We start from the raw sequence: 22,444 nt of genomic DNA, 5'->3' as shown, positions 1-22,444 counted from the left end.
TAGGCTAGACAACAGAAAAAAAAATGTCAGATATAGACTTTGGGAAAGAGAACATGTAGATCTTTCAGATGAAAAAGAATGGAGTTACTTAATTCTTTTAATTCTGAAAATAGACAACACATTGGAAAACACAGCAGAAAAAAAATCATAGCTGAAAACAAGTATTTTTTTTGTTTAAAGTCATACATCCAAAATGAGAGGCCATATTAGTCAAGACAGGATTTAATTAATTACGTCCTTAACTGTCATTTATTGTATAGTTATAACCACCTTGCCTCTCTGCTGCTTCTTTGTAAATGTTCAAGGACTGCACCTCCTGCTATACAATTTTAATAGCTAATATTTTTCTCTACATTAGGACATAAATCAGAAGTTTGGGGAGTTTTGTGGAACAGACTAAGTAGACCTATCAAACCTTAATAGAACTTTTTATAATCAGATACACAAATATTCACAGAACATTTTTTTTTTTAAAGAAGACCTGCATTGCCAAGATAAAATAACAATTATCATCATAAATAATTAAAAAGTATTAACACATTCTACAAACACATATCATGAACTTTATAATTATCTGCTAAATGTTTATCTTATCTACTATTTCTACAACGGAGACGCCAAATTTTAGTGGATGCATGTGACTATGATGTTTAAACATAGTTGTTAATTTTGTTTTGCTGCTTTCTCTAGGTTTCACAGTATATAATTTTTATTTATAGATAATTCATTTTAATTAGTGGTGCTTCTAGCTGGCAAAATAAATACTATTTCTTGGAGTGAAAACTGTATGAAGATGAATATATTTTACATTTTACCCTACCTTTGGGTACAGATAAATAATTAAATAGTTTAGACAAATAGGAAAGTGCATATGTAGTCATGAATACTGACTAAATTTATGCTTCAAAATACATAGTATAAGAGTGCCATCTTCTGGAATTAGTATTTCTTACACTTCTGCTCTCATTTTAGTCTTTTGCTCACAAGAAATGTTAGGTAAAGATTAATGAAGGTTACTTGCTTGTTTTCCCTACAATTCCCTTTTCATTTGTCTATGCCAGTTTTAAAGTTAGTAGTCACTACATAAATTATTTTCCGTACAGAGAGTTAGAGAGGGTGATTTAAAAATCATCATCTGAAAGTACTCAGCTCTATTCAGCCTGATCTGCATGAGTACCAAAAGATTATTAGAATGGGAAACTGTGTTCCTCTGTTGCAAGCACATATAGACCTCCACATAGCAAACATAAAGATTACAGAACCTTTGAAACATTTTTTAAAGGAAGATGCTTTGGACTAAATATTCATCTCACCCAACACGTACACAGTTTCTAATAATTCTAATGCAAATATTATTGCCAAGTTACACCACATCTAATAAAAACGACGAATAACAGAAAATTTTAGTCTTAACTGTAACATAGAAACATCTATGGGCTATAAACTGACAGTGCAGGGATCCAGTAATAGCACAATTTTACTTGCCTTACAGAAGAACACCACGTAAGTAGAAAGTGCATACTTAAAACCTAAGTTAAGGCTTTGCATTGTCTGGAAGCCAGGCTTTGGGGAAGTGATGTGTAAAACACTGCCCTCTCTTCTTGCCCTGGAACCCAATAAAATTGAAACTCATCTACTCTATTTCAGCTGGGATTTTTCTGTCTGTATTTATTTGTTTATCTATTTATTCAGTCCCGAGCCTTCATATTTCAGGTCATTTTTCATATTGAAATTACCAAAACCAGTAATCTTTTGTCCCATATCTCACTCATTCTTCATGCACTTTTAAAGTTTTTAAACTTAAATTCCCCTTCTTTTCTGCTTTTAACTTTCCAGATTAAATATACCTATTCTCCATCCTACCAAGCTCTCCACTTTCAGCTGTCAACAATCTGCTCACCCTTTTAGACTTTCTCTCCCAGAGGGATTTTCTCTTTGATCAACCCTATTTTCTGTTCAGCTGATCAGAAACATGCTTCACTTCTTCCTTCAAGGGATGCTAAAATACGTTCTCGCAAATTTTGTAATAATCTCTCCTTCATCAGTACAGAATCAAGATGAAAAAATAGCAATAATAACCAAAGTAAACAAAACGTGTTTTTACTAGATTAGTATATGTGATACATATATTACCTATTGTAGATTATAATATCAGTATATGCATTAAAACAATTCTACACCTTTTCCTATATAATAAGTCCACTAACTTGTATTACTGGATAATGACAGAATGCCTCTGTTGCTCTGGTTGTTATTTTTCAATTCCCTCTTCCATCCCTTATTGTCTCCTGTGAGCTTTTAATACAGATTTGGGAAATTTCAATTCTCACTACTGTATTCTTGTATACCAACAGTTTAAAACTGCTTAGTTATAAGTATTCTTAAAACAGAAGTCTATAAAACTGACACTTTTAAATACAGATGTCTTCTCCGTCTTGTCACTGTCATTCTGGGTATGTTAAATGCATATTAAAAAGCCCATGTAGTGTATTTGGAGAAAAAGCAAGTCAGGACTCAAAATCCAGATACAGACACATTGCAGTGTGATAAACTGTTTTGTAGATATATAAAGCTTCTTGCTTGTGCATATTTCAACAAGACAAAGCAAATTACAGATATATTTTGCAATAATAAAAAATGCAGTGTGCACATGTAAAGGAATAACAGCTCAGTTCCTTGCCCTAAGTCTCCTGCAGTCTGATTTCAATTAGGAGAAGCTGAATGAAGCCTAATAGTATGAGTGACATAATTAAAGACACAAGTTAAACAAAAAATTATATAGTTAAAAATTCAAGTATAACGATAATCAACATTTAAAACTATATTGAAACATAAAACTATTTTTACACTGCCTAATATTAGAAAGTATTGCTTGGAAATACTTAACTTCAAACAGTATTCTTGGAATATTTTATAGGAATGCTATTTCAATGGGATTTATATATAATATTTGAATGTACATGCATATTTACCAGATTTTAGTATTCTAAGGCCACGTTTTTTATGTCACTCAGGCTAAAAACCCACAACCACAACCATAAAGGCAAAGAGCAAACAGAAAGCAAAGAGTCAAGCACTGCTGGAAAGTGTAAAGGAAAAAAATATATTCAGACTATTTTTTAATTCTAAGAAAACATTTTTTACAGTTTAAAAGGCAAAGTGACAGTTCAGAATCTAAATGGATATGAACAGCAGAACACTTAAATCACAGGTATACAAGATATATGTAGATATATGCAGTTTTACAAACCACATTAGTTCACTGTCCTGTAGGGCAGACACTGGAGTTCAGGAGAAAGGTGAAGTGGGCCAGTGATTTTTTTTTTTTTTTCTTTTTCCTCTCTTCATGCCTATTTCAGAGTCTTATTTTACTTCATGTTTTTCTTATGAGCTGCTGCATACTTTTCCTTTTGATTTACAGTCACCTTTTGATAATTACTATTGCCAGCATTTGTTCTGTTTCCAGCTAAAGAGGTGCTTTTAGAGTTCCTGGAGAGTCTGAATCAAGCCCTGAGAACGCAATACTTAACTCCATATAGTGATTTGGCTTATAATTCCTCCAATTTTAAAGAAATTTCCATTTTTCTGTATTCAAAATCGTCTTCTATCTCAAACAAAACCGTAGCCCACTCAGTAGTCTTTAAAGACATCAAAGTAACGGTTTTGTCTATCCAGTCCCTTAACTAACATACTAAGTATAACTTCAACACCCATACTTGCAGACTTTCACTAGTAAACTTCCTCCACTCTAGTTATTCATCTTTCTGGATAGCCATTACCTACTCTTTCTTTCTTGAAGCCCATCCACTCATTTATTATGTGATACTCCTCAAATACTGTTAATGAAAATCAGGGAGATGTTCTAGACAAAAGAGTCAGCTGTGCATGGGGGAAAAAGAGTAACATGATACAGTCTACTTTTAAGAGACGATATTGTACCTGTTAGTGCTTTAGCATTAATAAAAACATTGCATCATGAACCTCTCATTTAAATTTTAAGTATTGATAACATCTTCAATTGAAAGAAATCAACGGCCTTGCTAGTGATATCACTGAAAGTTGTGCTGTTCAAAGACGCTGAAAACCCTATCCTCAGTGTACAAGTTTTAATTATCTCTACTTTCTACAGGTCCAAGATTAAAACAAAACAAAACAAAACAAAACAAACAATCATCTGAAATACATTTTAAAAGTTACTTGCAATTGCAGAATTCTGTTCATCTCTCAACAATCATTGTGACATAAGAATGAGAAATAAATTTGGTAAGACAACACTGCATATTTAAAATGCAAGCTGTAAAATGGTAATGGACAAGCAACACCCTTTAGCTACAGCTAACCTACTGTCCACATGTCAGGTTATGTATTTTTTTTTAAACTTGACTTTCACAGTTTGACACCAACTTACCTGGATGTCAAACTAAATTATGCCAAATAAAAGAAATTTTTCTAAGTAGTAGTGAGTGGTTCTACTTTTCTACTGTCATTTTTTTATATACGTAAAATATCTAAGTATTTAAAATCCAAAAATATATTGGTTTGTTTTTTGTTTGTTTGTTTGCTTTGTTGGTTAGTTGGTTTATTGTGTCACAACTAAAATTATGCAGACTTAAGGCAAATTGTGAATCTTTGCACATGCCTAGAACCAAAGAGCTGTAAGGATTTCAAGTTTAGAAAACATACCTTTATGGTATTTTGCAGTGAAAAAGTATTTTACCCAAAAAGCACAGTTTTCTACCTATTAGTAATTAAATTAATAATAATAATAATAATAATAATAATAATAATAAAATCTCAGATATGTATTTTCACAGGAAGAGTTTAAATGAAGAAGTTTATAATCTGCAAGACACTTTATGCTTTAATGAATTCACTCATGAGGAAATATTTTCTCTTCTGTCTGATAGTGAGTCATTCTCAGTTCAAGGCAGGACTTGGAATCCAGGAGCTAATAAGGAAAACTGGAAGTTTCTATGAACAGTTACTTTTTTGGTCCATAGTCTGAGAACACAATAAGGGAAATCCACACAGCTGTGCATCTTAAAAACTGTAGAACTAGTCATAGTTTAAATATGATATGTGCTTTTTCTGGGCATATGCATTCTATATGAAATGGTGCCAAAGTGGGATTCCTCGTTAGCTCATTGTCAGATTATCAGTTCAAGAAAGCCACAAAACTAAAAAAATCTCATGTTCACTTTAAGAATATAGAATTCAATGGTAGTACAGCAGTGAACAAGTTACAGACAGAAATCATAGAATCATAGAATGGCTGAGTTGAAAAGGACCTCAATGAACATCTTACTTCAACTCCTCCCTGCTGTGGGCAGGGTTGCCAAGCACTAGACCAGGCTGGCCAGAGCCACAATCATATTAATATTTTATTAAGTGTTTGACTTTGGCAGAAAACATATATAAAGTAGATATTCAAGATTTTCACAAGGACATTCTTTTAAACAGTGATGTCGGGTTATTAACTTAACCTGAGTTTCTGAGCCATCTGCTATTGTTGTGGAACAGGATAAACAAAATGAATGCAGAGTTACTGGGAATCTAAACATTTCTTTTGCCTAAAAGGAATCAGATCTTGCATTCTATTGGAGCTCAGTATCTGAAGTAAATATATAAATCAGAATTGTGATACAGTTTATAGATTTGTGTTTCGGTGAGGATGGAAATATATGAATGTATACATGGCATTTTATGATTGAAAGTCTGTAAAACCTCATCTATATCTAAGAAAATAGATGAAAATAAAGAAAGGACAAACACCACGAAATACCTTGGCACAGTACTATTACTTCAGCAGAGTTTACATATTTTTAAGAGTGGAAAAATAACCATTGCAGATCCCACAAGAAGTGTTTGGTTGTGTGATTTTATTTGTTTGTTCCTGTTTCAAAAATCCTCAAGTATTCTTGATCTTGAAAGACAAGCCATATTCTGGATGGAGATGCACAACTGTCGTACCATGAAATGATGAGGTCTTGTTCATCACTGTCAAAAACGCACAGTTAATGGTAGTGGCTATGTTGAAAAATACTGTTTTATAGCTGAGAATTTGCAATTTTTGAGTAGTGTTATTGTACTCATTGTATCTGTTGTAGTTTCCATGGAAATAAATAGGAGGTATTACTTTCAGAGAGATCTATATACTAACAAAAATATAATACTGAAAGATAAATAAAATACTTCACAGCACTGACGTTTTTAATGGGAAATATCTAAAATACAATCCCTTTATCTACTGATTGTGTTTACCTTTCAGTTTGGCAACATGAGCAGAACTGCTAGGGCTTTTATTTGACTTTCAGTATGTGATACAATATCTGGATAGAGTTATGAGTACTGCACATCCATTTATTTATTTGTTTTCCTTCTCTGGAGACTGAATTAATTTTCACTACCACTACTTCAGCAGACTGATCAGGTAAATAGTGTTCTTCTTCAGTTCCTCTGTCTTGAAAATTTTGCTTAGCATTTTCTACTAATATTTGCTTAATTTCAATTGTGGTAAACAAATAAAATGAACTTTGAAATGTAGAACATTTAGCAACAAAAGACCACCTATTGGGCAGAAGTTATTTGATACAATTGAAAAATATGAGGATACAAAAACTGTGCTTATTTCTGCTGTGCCAGAACGTTTTTTCTTGTCTCTTCTTCAAATGTTCTATTTGACTATGTGCAGGCAGAACATTACAAAATTTTAAGTTATGTTATTACGGAATTGGAAACTGAAAATAAAAGAAAACAAAACCTTGAAACTTCTTTTAAAGTTCACGTCTTGGGCTCAGGGACATCATGGGGTGATGACAAATCTGCTGCCACCGGTATAAATTATGACAACTATAAATTATATCACCTGGCTACACTTCTCTCACACATCCTCATATTGAATGCAGGTTCATTAGAAAATGTCAGCTTTACATGAATTTTACATGAATGAATTCTCAGCTAGTTAATTACAACTTGGATCTAGATCTGTATATTCTTAAGCAACAAAGGAATGTTTTCCTCCAAGTACTTTGAAACATAAAAGCAGCATCGTAAACATTACAGCTAGCAGTTCAGCTCAGCCTAATCAGTCTTTCAGAAAGACTTGCTAAGAGAGAAAGGTAAGATGACAGTTAGAAAGAAGCTTTCTGAGACCTATCTTCACGAATGACATTGCTCATTGAACAAAATCAAACATTCTCAATGAAATAGTTGAAAAATGTAAATTGAAAAATTCCTTTACGTCTGCTGATGTCAGAGTTAGGAAAATGTTGCTTCCTCAAAATTGATAATGAAAAAATAGAAGTGAAGATGTTCCTGTGTGAAATGGCTTTATCAATTAGAGGACAAAAAAGTCATCAGAATTTGTAAATACAAAGAAGAATGGTACAGTGCTAAGATCTTTCTTTTGTTTTAAAATCAGTCAGATTTAGAGAAGTGAAAAATAACAATACTTATTTTGTAAACACATGTACATATATCTGGGACTGCTCTAACCCAAGTGCAACACCTTGCACTTGGCCTTCCTGAACCTCATTAGCTTCATGTGGACCCACTTCTCAAGGTCCCCTTGTATGGCATTCCTTCCTTCTATTGTATCAACTGCACCACACATCTTGGTATTGTCACAAACTTGCTGAGCGTGTCCTCCATCTCGCTGTCTAGGTTATCGTTGAAGACGTTGAAGAGCACTGGGCCCAAAATGGACAACTGGAGGATACCACTCTTCATCAGCCTCGACTTGGACGTAGATTGGCTAACCACAACATTCTGGCTGCAACAATTCCATCAATGCATTATCCACTGCATATGCCACTCTTTAAATTCATTTATTTCCAATTTAGACGTAAAAGTTATTAAATCAGATTAAAAGAAAATACTGGGTTTTTTGTTGTTGTTGTTTGTTTGTTTGTTTATTTTTTGTTCTGTCTCAGAACAAAAACTCCAGCTCATGTAACTCTTGCGATCTGACTACTAAACATTAATCTCCATAATTCACTTATGGATCCTTTGAAAGCTAATACAATACTCAGTCATAATGGTGTACTAATATGCACTACAAAGTATGTCTATTGCTTAGAAATAAAAATAATAATTAAAAAAAAAAACCATCAAAATCCACTTTTAAGAAAATTTACCATGCATCTGGTTTGGAAGGTGAAAAAAATGAACTAAAGAAGAAACATCCCATTTGGTATTTTTCAGTCTGTTTAGTATGGAAATTAATCACTGCATAAGAAAATAATGCTGGTAAATAACTAGCAAGAATGAAGGCACATCTGAGTCAGAGGAACAAAAGGCAAAAGCAAAAAAAGCCACAAAACTGTTCCTAAATCAAGCCTAAAAAAACTGAACAGGAAATATTAATTTGCTAATCTCAACAATAAAACTGAAACAATGGATGTTCTGACTACACTGCTTTGGTAACTTAATACATAACTATATTTGAAAAAAAAATCACAAATGCACAAGAATATTTTCTGGAAATACTTCCAAAGTAAACACTGTGTATACTTATTCTGAAGATGCAGCTTCTTCTGCTCTTTGCAATACCTGTACAAGAGTTACAAGTGCCATATTGAGTGAATATGAGTAGCTTTAGGCAGAGAAGAGATGCACATCATTTGAAGTAGTGAACAGTATCAATTACTCTATACTATATTATTAATGCAAACAATCCTTTGTTATCTTTAATAGGAGACACACAGAGACTAGGTTTCTCTTCTGATTTTCTTAATCTTATTGTACAAAGGCAAGGTACACTTAAACTAAAAAATGTCATTCAGTTACTTCTCCATGTAGATTTCCATATACCAATTGTTGACAGCCTAATTCAGAGCTCATTCTTAAAGACTGCTCTGTTTAGTTCCCACATAGAACTTTCTAGTAATGTTTGAAATGGTACAGAGGGTTTTCCTTGGCCTCAATCTGCTGATTCAAGAGAGTATCAGTCATGATCCTTGTCACTTACCCATTATTCCACAAATTTGACTCTGTCTGTCCCCTGGGATATTTCATATTGCATTGGCTGTGTACTTCTAGGAAACTCCATCTTATTTGTTTAGTAAGGTTTTAAATACTCTATGTGCACCCAAGATCTATCTAAACAAATACTGCATGTCAATAGAACTCACAGATTCACAGAATTGTAGGGGCTGGAAGGGACCTCTAGAGATCGTCTAGTCCAATTGCCCTGACAAAGCAGGCTCCCTAGACCAAGTTGCACAGGTAGGCATCCAGACGGATCTTGAATATCTCCAAGGAGGAGACTCCACAATCCCCCTGGGCAGCCTGTTCCAGTGCTCCATCACCCTCACCGTGTATCACAGAAACTGTGCAGAACCTCAGTGATACCACTAGGTCCACACTAATTGTTCACTAGCCAACAATAAATAATCTTACCGGAAATAACATAAATAAGTAAAAATACTTTTTCAAATCACAGAATTGTTTGAGTTGAAAGAGATCTTTAAAGGTCATTTAGTCTAACTCTCCCACAGTGAACAGGGACACCTACTTCTAGTATCAGGTTGCTTGGAGCACCGTCCAACCTGAGGTTGAATGTCTCCAGAAATATGGCATCAACCACTTCCCTGGGTAACCTCTTCTAGTACCATACTACCCTTACTGTAAAAAAAAAATTCTTCCTTATATCCAATCTAAACCTTACTTCTTTAAGTTTGATACAATTTCCCCTTGCCCTATCACCACAGACCCTGCTAAAGAGTCTGTCCCCTTCCTTCTTATAGCCTCTCTTTGCATACAAAAAGTCTGTATCAGGTCTTCGCATAGCCTTCTCTTCTCCAGGCTGAACTGTTCCAGCTTTCTCAACCTGTCCACATGAGGGAGGTGTTCCATCCCTTGAATCATTTTGTGGCCCTCTCTGGACACATTCCAGCATATCCATGTCTCTCCTGTACTGAGGAGTTTGCATCTGGACGCAGTGCTCCAGATAAGGTCTCATTAGCGCAGAGTAGAGGAGCAGGATCACCTCCCTTGACCTGCTGACCACACTTCTTTTTATGCAGCCCAAAATATAACTGGTTTTCTGGATTGTGAGGGCACATTGCTGGCTCAGGTCCAGCTTGCCATCCACCAGTGCCCCTATGTCTTTTTCCTCAGGACTGTGCTCTATCCTTTCTTATCCCAGCTTGTGTTGATAGCAGATGTGGCCACACCCAGGTGCAGAACATTGCACTTGGCACTGCCGAACCTCAAGAGGCTCACCTGAGTCCACTGCTTGATTCTGTCTAGGTCTTTCTGGATGTCATCCTGTCTCTCAAGTGTGTCAACTACATCACACTGTTTGGTGTCAGCCACAAACTTGCTGAGGGTGCACTTGATCCCACTGTCAGTGTCACTGAAGAAGTTATTAAGCAGCACTGGTGCCAGCAATAACCAATGAGGGACACCACTCATCACTGATCTCCACCTGGATGTTGAGCCACTGACCACCACTCTGTGGGTACGATCTCACAGTGAGTTCCTCATCCATTGAACAGCCCACCAATCAAATTCATGTATTTCCAATTTGGAGAGAAGTTGTGGAGGACCATGTCAAAGGTATTACTGAAGTGCAGATATATGACATCAGCAGCTCTTCCCTTGTCCACTGATGTAGTGACATCATCATAGAAGGCCACTAAGTCAGGCAGGACTTTCCTTTGGTGAAGCAATGCTAGTTTTTTCCAAATCAGTTCTCTCTCTTCCACATGCCTTAGCATAGCTTCCAGGAGGATCTGCTCCATGATGTTCCCCAGCATAGAGGTGAGGCTGAATGGGTCCCAGGGTCATTCTTTTTACCCTTCTTAAAAACAATTGTGACATTGCCTTTTTTCCAGTCACCAGGGAACTTCATCTGACAGCCATGACTTTTCAATACGATTGAGAGTGGTTTGGTAACTACATCAGTCAATTCCCTCAGAAATCTGGGATTCATGGATGTTCAGGTGCCTCAGCTGGTGGTGAACTTGATTTACACTTGGAGGATGAGAAGCTGGACATGAGCAAGCAGTGTACAATAGTAGTCTGGAAGACCAACTATATCCTGGATTGCATTAAAAAAAAGGAGTGGTCAGCAGGGAGAGGGAAGTGATTGTCCCTCTCTACTCAGCTCTTGTGAGGCCTCATCTGGAGTACTGTGTCCAGGCCTGAGGCCCCCAGCACAAGAAAGACACAGAGCTCTTGGAGCAGGTCCAGAGGAGGGCCACTAAGATGATCAGAGGGATGGAGCACCTCTCATATGAAGAAAGGTTGAAGGAACTAGGCTTGTTTAGCTTGGAGAAGAAAAGGCTCTGGAGAGACCTCATTGTGTCCTTCCAGTGCTTGAAAGGAGTCTATCAACAGGAGGGGAACTACTGTTTACATGGGTAGATAGTTATAGGACAAGGGGGAATTATTTTAAACTGAGACAGGGGAGATTTAGGTTAGACATTAGGAGGAATTTTTTTCACAGAGAGTGGTGACACACTGGAACAAGTTGCCCAGAGAGGCTGTGGGTGCCCCATCCCTGGAGGCATTCAAAGACAGGCTGGATGTGGCTCTGGGCAGCCTGGTCTAATGGTTGCCGACCCTGCACATAGCAGGGGGGTTGAAACTAGATCTTCACTGTGGTCCTTTTCAACCCAGGCCATTCAATGATTCTATGATTTGCTTGCAGTGGGAGGGACATTGCTCTATCAATCCCAACCTTCCAAACTATTCACTCAAGTGCTGTGTGAAAAGCAGTTGCCAGTGATGACTGAGGCAAAAAAGTTATTGAGTACCTAAAAGTTGTTGTGTACCTAAATATACAATTATGTTTAAGGGATGCCATATTACTCTCATATATTCTTCTTTATGGGGCGTTCCCTGACCTTCCCATTATATAAGAAATGGGTAGATCTTCAATTGAAATCTGTAATTCTTTTTTCTTCCTTTCCTTCATTTTTCAATTTAAAAATGAAATAATAAAAAAACTGGAAATGAACATGTGGCATCATTACTGGTTGAATCACGTTAGCTGCTCTTAAAAAAAAGTCTAGTCTTTTTTGCAGTCTAGTTCACACTCCATCCAAATATCCCTGATAACATCACGTAGCTCAACCCAGCTGTTTTCTGTTTCTACTGGCACATAAGTGGCTACTTCACCACAAACATTGTTCCAGTTTGAAATGAAGTAGTATAAATTGCCAGTGTTTGACAAGCAGATACAGAGAAAGAGCATTTAGTGATATAATTGTATACATGCAATTAGTTTCGTAGAATTTAATTCTGCAGGAATATATAACTCTGGATGCAGATTTATAGTATAAAGTCACAGATAAGTGGTTAAACTAGTTAAAGACATCTTGTGTTTTCACACTTCATAGCTAGCTCAACAGAAAATACTGTCCATGTATATTTTTCAGAACAATTTCTTGATTTCCTTAAGTCATTTTTAGTTTACATGGTTGCTTGTATATCATACCTGAATGAGAACAGAGCTTTTTTTTGTCACAGGAAGAAATCAAATGTTAAAAGCTAGATTGCCTGTTGTAAACTACATTCTGTCTCCCTGGAAAAACAGCAAAAGATCTCGCAAAATATATAGCACTCTTATTTAATTATAAATATTGATTTTAGGTATAGAAAGCTAAATATTGGGACTTAAAAAGAAAAGATTTATTTTATAATCAGTATTATTTTCAAATACTAAGACAATTGAATACGTACTTCAGTATGCGGGTTGCTTTAGATTCATTTACCAAAAACAAACAAACAAACAAACAAAAAAAAAAACCCACAGCAGTCTATTTCAGAATATATAGCAGTAAAAATATCCAGAGACTTTAAAGTGAATTTGAATTTGCAAATCCTGGAACAAGACTAACTTTTCAAATTCACAGCTTGATTCAAGCAACCTTCTTTATGTGAAATTCATTTTCTCATAACTAATTTTTTTCCATGAAAAATATTCTACCCCTAAGTGCATCCAAGTGCTTTTTTTTTTTTCATTTTTTTCCAGTGTTTTTAGCTATCTTAATTGAAACATTTGCATTTTTAATTCTTTTTACATTCTTACAAGACATTCTTACACTTCTGTAAGACTTCTGAAGTTTTTACTGCCTGATAGTACAAAAAACTGGAAAAAATCGGAAGCAAACTTCTTCTGGAATGTAAACATCTGTGTAAAATATATGAGGCCAAGATTTGCACATACAAGAAATTACTGTATTAATTATAGTATACATACATGTAAAAATGCAGTATTTGAACTTGTTATACTATCAAATTTTGATGATGCAACAAGAGCTGATATTATAATAACATGTTTAACAGCAGAATTAGGTGAAATTGATTGGTTCTATTTAGGAGACAGAAAAGAACAGTAACTATATCAAATAGACTTTGCAGCCAAGTAAGTGGCCAACAGGCAGTGGCCACAAAAGTAGAGACATATTTGACAGTTTCAGACACTAAATTAAGTTTCACTTTACTCCAATGCTTCATAAGTGCTTATCCATAAAATGATTAAAAATGATTATGATATCCATAAAATGATTAAAAACAAACTAACTAATAACATATACATACCCCTCTTTTTTTTTTTTTTTTACTAATAAACTGAGATGTTAAATATTTTCACGAAGGCTGAAGAGAAAAACACATGTATCTCTCAAACTACATTGAATGGTAGAATTCATGGAATGATCTCAGAGGGACTATTTCATAAACCCTATCAGGAAAGAAAGATTTTTTTTTTTTTTTCCAAGCCACATGGTCATATACAATGAACAAGTGATATTCCGGCAGACAAGCAGGAATTGATTTATCTACTTAAATTGAAAGCTTCCAGAGACACTTGAAGCTATTCAAGAGTTTTCCCTGCAGTTGGTAGGTATGACATGGGGGCTACAAAAGATTTGCAGAATCTCTAGCAGATGTTAGAAGCAAAACAGGATATCTGAGGGTGTATAAGATAGCTTTTGGACTACTTTCAAAAACAGTGAATTAGAATCTCATCTAAATGAGTTAATACCTATTCCTACTCCTTATTATCCATTCCTGCTTGTTCAAGTAAGGTCAAATTAGGCTAAATTGAAAACACTACAAAATATCAAATGACATTTTATATCCCTCATAAAGATGTTTAAGAGATCAGAAATGTAAATGCTGTTCTCCTCTGTGTTCCCAGTTGGAGACTGAGACACATGAAGGAGGCAAATGGATCAGGTAAATTCTTGTTTGTATCGATACTGCCACACTCAGGGCTTTGGGTTCTATGGTGCAACTTCAAGACAGTGAGCATGTTGATTTTGGATGATATGCAACTGACTGAATGAGGCAAGAGTGTTCTGGGCAGCAAGCTGGCTGGACTGATTAGCAGAGCTTAAATCACAGAATCATAGAATCATAGAATCATAGAATCACAGAATCACAGAATCATAGAATTGCCTGGGTTGAAAAGGATCAAAATGATCTAGTTTCAACCCCCCTGCTATGAGCAAGGTCGGCAACCATTAGACCAGGCTGCCCAGAGCCACATCCAGCCTGGCTTTGAATGCCTCCAGGGATGGGGCACCCACAGCCTCTCTGGGCAACTTGTTCCAGTGTGTCACCACTCTCTGTGAAAAAAATTCTTCCTAATGTCTAACCTAAATCTCCCCTGTCTCAGTTTAAAATCATTCCCCCTTGTCCTATAACTATCTACCCATGTAAACAGTAGTTCCCCTCCTGTTGATAGACTCCTTTCAAGCACTGGAAGGACACAATGAGGTCTCTCCAGAGCCTTTTCTTCTCCAAGCTAAACAAGCCCAGTTCCCTTAACCTTTCTTCATATGAGAGGTGCTCCATCCCTCTGATCATCTTGGTGGTCTTCCTCATGGTCATTGCTATTGTAGAAATGTGGTGGGATGATTCACATAACTGTAATACAGTGATTGATCACTACAAGCCTTTTCGAAAAGATAGGAAATGAGAGGAGGGGTGCAGCACTCAGAAGCAGCAAAGAGCTACTTCTAAGAAACAGCAATGAACAGGTTGAGAGCTTGTGGGTAAAAATTAGGAACCAGACCAATAAAGGATATCTGATTGTTGTGTTCTACTAAAGGCCACTGGATCATGGGAAGCCTGTTGATGAGGCCTTCTTGCTTCAGCTACAAGAGGCATCATATTAATAGGCTCTTATCTTGATGGGGGTTTTTAACTACCCCAGTGTCTACTGGGAAAGCAACACAGCAGGCTGTAAGCAATCCAGGAGACTCCTGGAGTATGCTGAGGATAACTTCCTGGTCCAGCTATTAGGAAGACCAATCAAAGGTGAAATGTTACCAGACCTTGGGCTCATCAATGCAGAGATCATTAAAGAAGTTAAGATTGGAGGAAGTCTAGGCTGCAGTGACCATGCTTAATTGAGTTTATGATGTGGGCCTGGCAAAGAGCAGAGTCAGGACCCTGAAATTCAGGAGAGTAAACTTTAAGCTATTTAAGGAATTATTAGATGAGTTTCCCAGGGAAACTGACCTTAGGAACAGAGAAACAGAACAGAGCTGGCAACATTTAAAGGGTGCCTTTCTGAGAGTACAAGAGCTGTCCACACTTGTATGAAATCAAGCAGAGGAGACGGGTTTTGCTTGTCGAACTAAGAGTTAAGAAGGAAATATACAGGCAGTGGAAGAAGGAACACGTGGCCCTGAGAAGAGTACAGGGATGCTGTTCAGATGTGCTGAGGTGGAAGCAGGAAAGCCAAGGCAAGAACTGAACTAAACTTGGCAACTAATGTGTGTATAGCACACCTTCTAATGGGGTACAAGTACTATGGAGCAATTGTAGATAACATAGAACAAAAATTGACTCACCCTTTCTGACAACCAGAAACAGCTCAAGAGGAGTACAATCTCTATCCAGAGAGATACTACTCCCTTGGCTACTAACCCTGAAATGAGGGTGAGGAGGGGTGGATCCAGGCTCCACCCCTTCCAGTCACACAGCTGCATTGCGTTCACCTGAGCTCCCTGGCTTAGCCCTGCCTTCTCACCCAGTGATCAACCATTGGTTCAGACTGTGACCTGGCAATTCTGCTGCAACATAAATCATAGAATCATAAAGGTTGGAAAAGACCACTAAGTTAACGTAGCCCAATCATCAAGACACCCTACCCACTAGACCATGCAAGAATAGCAGGAAGAGATTCAATGGCATACATTCCAGGGTTCTGAAGGAACTGGCTGGTGTAGCTATCTAGCCTCTCTCCCTTCTATTTGAAAAGTCACAGGTGTCAGGTGATGCCCCTGGTGACACAAAAAAGGGGAACATTATTCCTAATTTTAAGAAGGGTAGAAAGGAATACCCAGGGAACTACAGACCAGTAAGCCTCACATCTGTACCTTTGAACATCATGGAACAAATCAACCTGGAATCTATGTTAAGAGGCAAGCAAGATGAAGAGGTGATCTGAGCATGGTTTCACCAAGGGCAAATTGTGACCAACCAATGTGGTGGACTATTAAGTTTAAGTGATTGTGTAAGTGAACAAATGAAGAGCAACAGGTGTTTGCTACCTGGGATTCTGTAAGGTTTTTGTCATGGTCTCACATGACATCCTTATCTCTAAATTGGAAAGATATAGACTTGAAGTTTGTATGATATGGATTAGGAATTAACTGGAAAGTTGCAGCCAGAGTCATGTGGCCAATGGCTGTAGTTGATACAATAGAAGGAAGGGGTGTCATCCAAAGGGACTTGGACAAGCTTGAGAAGTGGGCCCACATGAAGCCAACGAAGTTCAGGAAGGCCAAGTGCAAGGTGTTTCACTTCACCATTCCAGACATGAGTGCAGTCTGGGAATAGAATTCATTGAATGCAGCTCTATGGAGAAGGACATGGAGGTTCTGATGGACAAAAAGCTGGACATGAGCCAGCAGTGTGCACATGCAGCCTGGAAGGCCAACTGTATCCTGGGCTGCATCAGAAGAGAGGAGGCCAACAGGAAGAGAGAGTTGACTGTTCACCTCTACTCCATCCTTGGGAGACTTCATCTGCAATACTGCATCCAGGCCTGAGGGTACCCAGTATGGGAAGGATACAGAGCTGTTGGTGTGGGTCCAGAGGAAAGCCAAGAAGATGATCAGAGTGCTGGAGCACCTCTCTTATGAAGAAAGGCTGAGAAAGATGGATTTGTTTAGCTTGGAGAAGAGAAGGCTTCCATGATTATCAAGATACAAATAGTCATTTTTTGACTGGAGAGATATGAACTCCATGCAAAACTGAAATGATTTCTGATCATTTCCTTCTAGTCAGAAAAAAAAAAAAAAAAGAAAAAAAAAGAAAACAAGCAAACAAACAAGCAAACAACAACAACAAAACACCACCTCTATAGAGTATTCAGTATTTGCTTTCTATTTACAGTTTATGAATTATGACTTACAGATTTACATTTATATTTTATAGTGTGAGTAAATAATAAGAAATAATCATTCTCCTATATGGCTAAATCCTGACCTTTAGAGAATGTATAACCTGTAGAGAAGGATTGGTCTAGACATGATATTATCTGTCCAAAACATGTCTATTTGGACTACATTTTTTTTTTACTTATTTTCAAAATTTTTTCAACAGACCCTTTCAGACACTGTCCTCCTTTAGAATAATGCAAACTACACAAAGATGGAGTTATCTTGGAGTTTAAAACAATAGTGGTAAAATTCTGTTATACATTTTTCAATATTGGGTGAATTAAAAATGTCTTGTGGTGTTGCCATTAAATACTTCCTAAAACAGTTTTTAGCCGTATCCATTCAGCGCAGATTGCATATGCTGATATCTTTATCTGATGTAATGACTATGATCACTTCTTAAGTTTCCAGAAAATAAAAAAATAAATAAATTGAGTCAGTGTGATAGCTAATATCTCGTATACACGAACTTCAGGAGAAAAAGCAAGTATAATAGAGAAAAAATGATGCAGTGGGAGGTTATTATATAAACCAAGAAGGTGGAGGAGTTGCAGCTAGTTAATTTAGTAATGTTTTTCCTTCAGAAAGACTGTTCTTATTTCTAGCATGGCTAACACTAAACATCAAGGAAGTAAACATTTTCCCTCAAAGAGAAAGAAACCTCTCTAGCAAACAGAGAAAATCTACTGTCCATAAAATGTGTGTATATATATATATATATATATACATATGTATACTATTTTCTCTTCCCACTGAAATAAAGGTTATCAGAGTCTCTGGTTTTCACTGGAAAATTCTTTCTCACAATTAATTTATTAGCAGTCAGTATATTCATTTTTTATGGTCACAGAGAATCAAATAACAATTTGAATATAGCTTCTTTTGTTTTGCTTTGTCACCAGTTGGCCAGGCAAAGTCGTGGCTCTGTTCAGTGAATTTTCTGCCAGTTTCAGAATCTCACATGGTCTGCCATGGCTCTCCTAACACACATCTGTTACTGAACTGATTCCTTTCATTGATGTGCTGATCTATCAGATGCTGGCTTAAGTACTGTGCCAGCACAGGACATGCTGAGAGGTCCAACTGATGGGTTAGCCCTGGCTATGGTACTCTACCATGGTGCTTCTGCCTGTTTTTGATTCAGGAGCCTGAATTTCCTGATGCATTACTTCTTTTCTCTCAGAAACATTTGGAAAATTTCTGAGCTAACATACATTTTTTTTTAAATAAGGATATACTTTTGTTCATCATGGTGGATTAACTCTTATCTACCTATGGTCTCTTCTGGCTTTGTCTCTTGATACTGAATGTGGCCAGACTTTCACTAGAATTTAGTACTGCTAGGCTAATATATCTGGATAAGACGCTACAAAGTTGAACAGTATTCTGGCATATGCTTTAACCATAAAAAAAAAAAAAAAAAAAAAAAAATGCTATTTACAATAGCATTTCTAACTCTAGAATGGATCAAGCTCCTATCTATCCTCAAAGAATCTCTCCACTGTTCATCAGCAGCCAGGTCCCACTTCTGAATAGCTTGAATTTTGAACTGACAAAGCTACAGCACAGCATACATTGTAGCTATGTACTTTCCATCTATTTCCTACATTCAGTAGAAAAAGTGTTTTCCTGGACCTTATGCATATCAGATTCTTAGTGGTTGTCAGGTTGCACAAGACAACATGAAAGAAAAGAATAAACAAAATAATCTGTAGGATAAGCATTTATAAAAAGAAGTAAATCTTTTAGTGAAATCAATGCTATAGAATAAAAAGCTATGTTATCACATATATTTCTATTTACATATATACAATCATTCTGCATATATATATATATATAAATATATTAACAATTTCCTCAGAGATTAACTGTATTTTTTAAACTGTAGATTTTCATAGGGTACACAGCATATAATTCATTGACAGATCATGGAATTTGTTACTAAACAGTTGGTACAAGAAATTTAAAAAAATAACTTTTATTTATAAAAAGCCGCATGGACACATTTTTCAGAATAAATTTATTTCATACTAAATAATCCATCTGTTCTTACGGTATGATTGAGGGAGGTTTATCACTTTTTGAGTGCAAGCAATATACTTTGTGTAGTGAAGACAGAAGAGGAATATGCCTTGAGAATGTATTGCAAGGAAGAATTTGTGCTGTCTTAAGGCTTTAAAAGTTCTTTTTTTAACTTCCAGAAGGGGAATCTTTTTAATGGAATTCTGTGGAAAAACCCTGCTGGACATGTTGGTTATATGACTACGGGGATCAGTATTGTCCACAAAATGCGTTTTAAAAATAGATTTTCAGTTCTTTTCATTTGTGTAATGGTTTTGAGCCTTCAGGGTTTACAGTTTCAAAGGTTTACTTCTACTCCAAGCACTAGAAAGTTTACTCTCTCATGACAGTGGAGATGCTCCTATATATAAATTGTCCTAGATGTTTGAAATAAAGGAAAATGTATTTTTGTACTTTCCATGCAAGCTCACACATTTATAATAGTCATGTATGTATTTTAAATACACGTGTTATCATATATCTATTCTATTTTATTTTTATTATTCTATTTTGGGGGGGGCAAAATTCCTAAAGGACATATGATTATAGGGTTACAAGTGTAATATTACAAGTGTATCTATTAATACCAGTATCTTTCTCAGTGATAATTTACTGATCATTATCACTATCACCTTCAGCTTAAAAATACCCTTGATCTAAACATCATTTCTTCAAAATCAGTATGAGTAGTGGTAACAGCAAACTTTAAGGCTTAAATTTTGACAGACAAAAATATTTATTTGATTTTGAATACTTTGAATTTTGAAGTTTTTATTCTAAGCATTCTAGCTGGGAATATTAGAAATTCTAGCATTCTAAGTTCATATAATCACAAAAGCCTAAAACAATAGTATAGACTGTCATGAACAATCATGATTATGACACTAATCATGGCTGCTATCTGACTAAGCTGCCTTTGAGTTCAGCTATAAGAATTCTAATGCTGACGCATATAGTTTGTCTTGTTCTGTGTTATGGCAGAAAGAAAAAAAATATTTTCAGGTAAGAATACATAATTGCTCAACAGTTTCACTACTTCCTGAGCACACAATACAGCTTTTATTATTTCTCTTCTTAGAAATTTATTTATTTCTCTTCTTAGAAATTAATATTTTGGTATGAGTCTTATTAGTTTGGAAGAGTAGACAAGATTTCAGGAAAACAATTTTTTTTCTTCTGCTATACTAACTGAAAAAATAGAAGTTATTACTCATATTTACAATCTTTTTTTTCCTACATCCTTAAATCATTACAGATACAACAATTCTATACCTTTATATCCTCACAGTTTGTTGTGGTTTAACCTGGCAGCTGCTCAACACCATGCAGTGATTTACTCACTCCTCCCCTAAAAAGAATTAGGGGAAACAAAATAGAAATCATAGAAATCATAGAAACAACATGTGTATGTATACATATATGTATATACATATGTATGTGTGCATAAGTATATATGAATATGTACACATGCACATATATATACATATTTATACATATATATATGTATACACACACAACTGTTCGCCAGCTACCAGCTGATTCCTTTCTAGCAATGTAATGCTTCACCGTCAGCTGACTGACACAAGAAGCAAAAGAGAGATATTAACACTCTTAGCTGAAACCAGGACACAATTCTAGCTTCGTAAGTGTAAGTAGTCACTTTTATTTTTAAGTTGCAATGTATTTATCCTAAACTCAAAGTCAAAAGAAAAATATTTTATTAGAAAGATTACTTAAAAGATTTATTTAAAAGATTTATTTAAAAGATTTATTTAAAAGATTTCTTGCAGCCTGGAAGGCTAACTATATCCTGGGCTGCATTAAAAAAGGGGTGGCCAGAAGGAATGGGGAGGTGATTGTCCCCCTCCACTCAGCTTTTGGGAGGACCCATCTGGAGTACTGAGTCCAGGCCTGGAGCCCCGAGAACAAGAACGACACGGAGCTCTTGGAATAGGTCCAGAGGAAGACCACTGAGATGATCAGAGGGATGCAGTACATATGAAGAAAGGTTGAAGGAACTGCACTTGTTTGGCTTGGAGAAGAGAAGCCTCAGGGGAGACTCCATTGTGGCCTTCCAGGGCTTGAAGGGAGTCTATCAACAAGATGGGAACAACTGTTTATGAGGTTAGATAATTATAGGACAAGGGGGAATGGCTTTAAACTGAGACAGGGGAGATTTAGGTTAGATATTAGGAGGAATTTCTTCACCCAGAGGGTGGTGACACACTGGAACAGGTTGCCCAGAGAGGTTGTGGATGCCTCATCCCTGGAGGCATTCAAGGCCAGACTGGATGTGGCTCTGGGCAGTCTGGTCTAGTGGTTTGGCTGACATGCGAATAACACCTGAAATAGGTTTAGTGCTGAGTATCTGGATCTGCTAGTGAAGCAAATATAATAACCAGGAAGTGTTTCACCTTTGTGAAGTCTTCAGTAAAAAACATGACCATGCTACTCTGAAATAAATTCATGTAGCTGAAATCCAATATATTAATAATCTTGCAATACAATCTTTGTATAATAGAATTACATATTCATACTACTGATTCTGTGAATCATATACAGTGTTTTAAAAGTAGGTACAGAGTATTATACATCTTTGCATGTCATATGGTATAACATAGGATAGCTTAGGTTGGAAGGGACTTAAAGTTCATAGAAACATAGAATGGCCTGGGTTGAAAAGGACCACAACGATCATTGAGTTTCAACCCCCCTGCTATGTGTAGGGTCGCCAACCACTAGACCAGGCTGCCCAGAGCCACATCCAGCCTGTCTTTGAATGCCTCCAGGGATGGGGCATCCACAGCCTCCTTGGGCAACCTGGTCCAGTGAAATCTAGATCATCTGCCATTAGACAAGTTGAAGACAGAATAGGTAGGGACAAATTTTGTTAAAAGTCTTTTAGAGGTCCTCAGTGCCTCAGCAGTACATCCAGTAATTAAAACTAATCACAGACTGTGTTGCATTAATAA

This window comes from Gallus gallus, chromosome 1 (genome assembly GCF_016699485.2).
Source record: "Gallus gallus isolate bGalGal1 chromosome 1, bGalGal1.mat.broiler.GRCg7b, whole genome shotgun sequence".
NCBI classification, from domain to species: Eukaryota; Metazoa; Chordata; class Aves; order Galliformes; family Phasianidae; genus Gallus; species Gallus gallus.
The sequence above is the reverse complement of the archived record's forward strand: the minus strand, read 5'-3'. Positions refer to the sequence as shown.